A 6000-nucleotide genomic window follows, 5' to 3' on the forward strand; every position below is an offset into this window, starting at 1 on the left:
GCAGTAGATACTAAGAGATAAGTGCTCACATCACATCAGTTCCTGTCAAATTCACCAGGATTAATATCCCCATGGTCTACAGATATAGGCAGTGGATTGTATCAGTTACACAAGATCCTCTGCCTTTGTTATCTGCAAGGGGAAACTGAGGCCCAGACCTGCAATTACTTGCCCAAATTTTCCCCCAAGAGCTGAGAGTAGAGCCAGGACTAATTTGAGATTATTTTAAGGACCATCACTTTAATCGAATCCCTATTTCCACCTGAGTCTCAGGTTTAATGACTTAGGTTTACATCAGGTGGCTGGGCTCATATCCTGCACTCCTTTGGGGAGGGAACCCACTGTGGGGCCCCATGGGATGCCCTGAGGACTGGGAGCCATTCCAGTGCTCATTCATCTTCTCCCACCAAAGTGGCTGGTGGCCAAGTTGGTCCCTACACTCTGCAGTGGCAGTGGTGGATGGTGGATGGTGGGAGCAAGGTGGCAGCCATGTATGGACCATCCCACACCCAGTGAGCTGCTAACTCCCATCATCTTGGCATGAAGACGTCTACAAGGAGTCCCCTCCTTCCCCAAAAAGCTGATTCCCATGGGTTTTTATCCCAGCCTTTTATTCCCAATAGATTTTTTTTTCTTGCAGTGGTCCCCAGGCAGAAGCAGCTGAGAAGATCAGAGCAGATTTGGGTGCAAGGACGACCAGAAGGAACCATCCATCCCCAGATGCCAGGCAAGGACCATCATGTCTGCATATTACCATGGAATCATGGAATTTGTGTGGGAAAAGCCCTCTGAGACCATCAAGTCCAACCATTCCCCCACCACTGCAAGCCCTCCACTACACTATGGACCCAAGCACCACATCCCCACCATCCAGCCTGCTCCAAACCCCCTGGGACTCCTTCCATGTGGCCAGTGTGATGCCCAGCTTTCTCCCCTTTTATTCCCCTCTCCAAATGTTATTCCTGGTATTTAAGAGATGTTTTTCTCAACTCCACACCTCTCTGTACTATTTTCTCCTCAAGAGAAAACTCTGCCCCATGTCCAAGCAGCTTCTTAGAGTCCTTCCACAAATAGCGGCACAGTGTGTGAAGCCCCAGGAGTGCCACAGAGGCTGAGAACTGGAAAAAGCCTGATGGAATGCTTCTAGTGCTCCTGGAATGTTTTGGTGTGCTTCATTAAAAATGCTCAGTTTGAAGTTGATTTTCCTGGTTTTTTTTCAGATAAATGCCTGCTAGTTCTTGCTTGGAAACACACGAGGCGTTTCTGGGTGGGCATTGCTGTGTGGATATTGCTGGGTGGGCATCACTGAATGGGCATTGCTGGATGGGCATCTCTGGGTAGCCCCTCCACCCCATGGGGAGTAGAAGGAATGTGCCTGGTGGAGGGTGGCCTGTCCCCTCCCTGTAATGTTCCCTGTCTAGCAGGGTTGCTATAGAGCATGGACTTTCCTGGTCCAATCTCCTTCTAAAAAGCCACTCAAATCAGGGCTTCATTGATCCATCTTGCAGGAGCAAGGCCCCAGTGATGACCAGCGAGATCCACCAAGAAACTTTCTACAGGTGCATCTGATGGGGGCACCTTAGCCCAGCCTCCTGGCTGGAGGGAGAGGGTCCTGGGAGACATGACAACAGACACAATGTCTCCTACAAATCTCTCTTGTTTCTCTTTGCTGGACCTGCTGGGGATCCTGCACTGTGCACCAACATGGGCTGCATGTCTTTATTTACTGCTGGGAAGGTGAAGTGATGCCAGAGTTCCGTAGGCAGTGCTCCATCTCTGTGGTCTCATAGTGATATTTGTGGTGTGAATACGAAACGAGCCTTGCTTTGCTTTCTGCTGAGACTCCTCAGCCACAGGATTGAATTCTGTGAGCTCTGAATAGTCAGGCTTTGTTCTCGAGCATACATTGTGCAGGATACCAATTCCAGCGCTAATGGAGATGTATTTGCTGATACAAAGCAATTTGTTCCTTGAATACTTTCCCTACAAATGGGCTCTACATCACGCTCACAGCTGTGAGCTCCCTTGCTGTGCATGCAAGGAGATACTTTCCTTCCTCTGAAGACACCCAGTCCAGCTTCCTGGGATGGTGCGTGCCATGGTACACTTTCCTACTTGGAATCATGGAATCACAGAATCATTAAGGTTGGAAAAGCCCTCAAAGACCACCAAGTCAAACAGTTCCCCACCACTGCCAAGCCCACCACTAAAATACATCCACAAGTGCCACATCTACATATCTGTTTAATCTCTCCTGGTCCTGCCACATATACGGAAATATCCATGAGGAAATTCCATCTCAGCAAGTTTTGGGGATTTTTTTCCCTTTCTGATTTTTCCACCATTTTCCCTCACAAACCTGAGGAGTCTTTCAGGGAGGGAAGAAAACAGCGAGACAGAGAAAAGCTTTTCCATTTCCATTGACATTTATCCTGGGAACAGATAAAGAACAGAAAAAAAACACATAGAGGAACCTGGAGCCTTGTTTTTATTGCAACGTCGGTACAAGATGTTCTCAATGAAAAAAAGGAAATAAATTCACAGTGATCCAGAAAATTATTCCCCATGTCCACAGGTCCAACAGCTCACCCGTGATGGGGGCAGAACAGGGAGAAACACCTCATGTGTATTTTGGGGTGGGGATGGGTATCCCAGGAAGCTGTTTGGGGGCTGGGTGCAGCATTCCCACTACATCCCACAACCCACACTGGGGCAATGCTGTCACCAGTGCCAGCCCATTCCACACTGGCGCCATCCAGGTTTGGTGCTGCTGGCTGGAAAGGTGCTGGAGCTGGGATGGAGCTTCTGAACACCACAGGAAGGGTCTCGGGTAGCCTGAGGAGGCAAGGGCTTTCCTTGGCTTTGGAAATGGGATTTGGAGGCGGAAGGGGAAAGAAGAGGAAAAGGAAGGATGGTGAAAAGGAAAGAAGAGAAAGGGGAAGGAAAAAGAGAAAAGGGGAAGGGAGAAGGGGAGAAAAGGGCAAAAAAGGGGAAAGACAGTGAAGGGGAGAGGGGGAAGGGAAAAGGGAAGAGGGAAGAGGGAAGAGGAAGAGGAAAGAAAAGAGGAAGGGGAAAGGGAAGGGGAAAGGGAGGAGGGAGAGGAAGAGATCTGAGTCAGCCACCTTCTCCAGGGTTGTTTCACACCATCACAAGCTGGTCTCAGCAGCCCCCCCCAGCCTATAGTCCCCCCACCCACAGCCCCCTCAGCCTGCAGGCCCCTGGGATTGACAGGGCAGCAGGAGGGTGGCTGGTGCCAGCTCCTGTAGCCCCATCCAGCACTTGTCACTGAACTTGCCCTCCAGCTTCCCCCAGTGTAACCCTGCCTGGTCACATCTGTCAGCTGGGTGCGGGAGGGGACAGGGACCCGCTGGCTCTATCACACTCAGGACATCAGGCGGGTGACCTTCCCCAGTGCTGAGCCAGGGGAATGAGGTGCTCATGGACAGTAAGGGGTGTGGGGAGACCCTCTGCCCCCACTTTCCAACTTCAGTTTTCATTTTCCCTAAAATGTTTCCTTCCTCCCATGGTCTGATGTGTCCCCGAGACCAAAGTAGGGGAAAATGTCCCTGTGGTGCCATTCTCCAGGTGGCAGCATCCATACCTGGGCTGTGCTGGGGAGTACACTCAGCACACAGGCAGTGGGAAACAGGGATTTAAGCAGGGCTGCAGGATCAGACCCTGGTACTAAGAACTGTCAGGAGAAATAAGGATTCTCCCAGGGTGCTCCCAGGGCTCTACCAGGTACCACGATCCAGGTACCATCCCCATAGTCCTCCCTCACACCAAGGACCCACACCTGTCCCCCTCCACTGGTTCCTCATCCCAAAGATGTTCAAGGTTTTGGAGATCCTTGTTGCCACCCCTGAGCCCTTCCCAGCTCTCACATTCCTGCCTGTGGAAGAGGGCATGTGGGCACCAAGGCATCCAGTCCTGGGGTGGCACTGGGGTGCAGATTGAGACCAGAAGTCTAAAATCCCTTCTTCCCCCTTCCCATCACCCAGAGGCAGGGGTCCACCCATGCTTTGGAGATGATGGAGTGGAGGGGCTTTTCCTCTGCACCCAACACTCCCATGCCCCCAGGGTGGGTGGCAGATGAGCCAAGGGACAGGGCAGGAATCAGGCAGCCTTGGTGACACAGGAAGAGCAGGATGGAGCTCCATGTTCCTGGGAAGAGGTGTCCCAGTGTTCTGCCTTCCAACAGTTCTGGGGCAGATGAGAAGTGTCCCTGCACCTCCAGTAGGGGTCAGGGTCAATCAGTGTTCCCTTGTCATGGCCCATGGGTGCACCCAGAAGGGGGAATGGGGGTTCCATGGAGAGAGGCTGCCTTTAAGATGGTCCTCGGGATCATGGAAGGGATCTATGCGACCGCCAACCTGGGAATGCTCCTGCACATTATCCCTCCAAACCCAGCAGCAGCATCCCCAAGGGATGGCACGAGGCTCCAAAAGACTCTTCCCAAAGCTTTCCCAACCATCTGCCTCAAACCACGGCTGGTGAGCAGGAAGGAGAGGGCTCAGCTCCTCCAGGGTGGTGATAGCATGTCCTCTGGATGACAGCCTCCTCCCCACCATGTTCCAGGGTTTCTTGGGGTGGGGAGAAGCAGTGATGAGGTTTCCACGGGGTAAAGGGGGAACTCAGTGCTCCTCTGGGCAGCAGAAGTGCCTTGAGACATCCCTCCCTCCTTCCCAGGTGGGGGCTCAGCTCTGCTCCTAACACAGGGGGCTCTGCAAGGACACCCCCTTCCTGCTGTGCCTTCAGTGCCAGCCTCTAGTCCCTTGGGCATCTCCCCAGGTGGGTACCAACCCTCAGGATCTGAGCCTTCAAGGGCAGCACCTCACGGCGGGGCTGAGGGCAATGGTGTTCACTCGACACCAGCAGCATCAGGCGCCGGCGGTGCAGCACAAAGGTTCATGGCCTGGGGGACAGCAGGGACACGCGGCAAGGCACTTGGGGCTGGCATGCTGCCGCCCCGGCTGCTGGCTGCCAGGTAGCCATGGAAACCTCCCGGCGGGATGCTGCACCGATAAATAGCCAATTTGAAGTGATTCTCCTCAAAGAGCTTTTTTACCCTGTATTTTTTATAAAGTCTCAGGGATTTTTAAAGTTCACCTTTACTTTTTATTATTTTCCCCTTATTTTATTGCTTCCCTTTATTTCATTATTTTTCTTTATTTTGTTATTTGTTTCTTTATTTTGCTATTTCTTTATGTTGATTTTTTTTCTTTATTATTTTTCCTTTTATTCAAGGCCTGACCTCCATGAACACTCAAGACTGAGGTTTGCCATCTTCCTTGTCTTCAATGAGCCAAAGCTCATTGCTATTTCAGTGGCAGCCCACATGGAAGAGGGGTGACATCGTTCAGGGAGCTCAGGGCCGCATGTCCATGGAGCTGCTGCTCACCTGGGTACGTATTCAGGTGGGATAAATACACGTGTGTGCACCTGAGCATGTGTGCGTGTGTTTGGATGCATGGTCATGCATGGAATTGCAGATCCAGGCATGCCATGTCAGTGAAAGCATACGGGGTGCTCATACACACATATGGGAGTCACAGCCCAGCATGGGCTCCTCAGGAATCTCCCAGCAGGTGGAACAAGGGGAAGCAGAGATTTTGGACTCCTGGTGAACCAGAGACAGATGTCATCTATGAGTGGTTGGGCAGAGCTGTGCCTGCTCCTCTGCAGCTGCACCCATGTCTGGTGCATGCAGGACCAGGTAGGGGATGGGTGCCCAGCCTGCACGACATGTGGCACATCCATGTCACTGCTTGGAGCACTGTGGTCATTAAGCCACGCGTCTCCAAAAGATTGATTCCACAGGGATTTCACTGCCTTAACCTGCAGAAGAAATGGCTGGAGTCTTGTCTGTAGCTCAGGGAGCAGCACTGAGCCTCCACCTGGGGAAGAATGCTCCAGGGCTGCACCAGGGAGGCTCCAGAGATGCTTCAGATCCCTTCTGTGACCCTTCTACAGCCCAGGGGGCACTGAGTCCCCCCACCA

This window comes from Corvus kubaryi, unplaced genomic scaffold (assembly GCF_017639235.1).
Source record: "Corvus kubaryi isolate FWS band 111438036 unplaced genomic scaffold, C.kubaryi_AGA036_p1.0 37341, whole genome shotgun sequence".
In the NCBI taxonomy this organism is placed as follows: domain Eukaryota; kingdom Metazoa; phylum Chordata; class Aves; order Passeriformes; family Corvidae; genus Corvus; species Corvus kubaryi.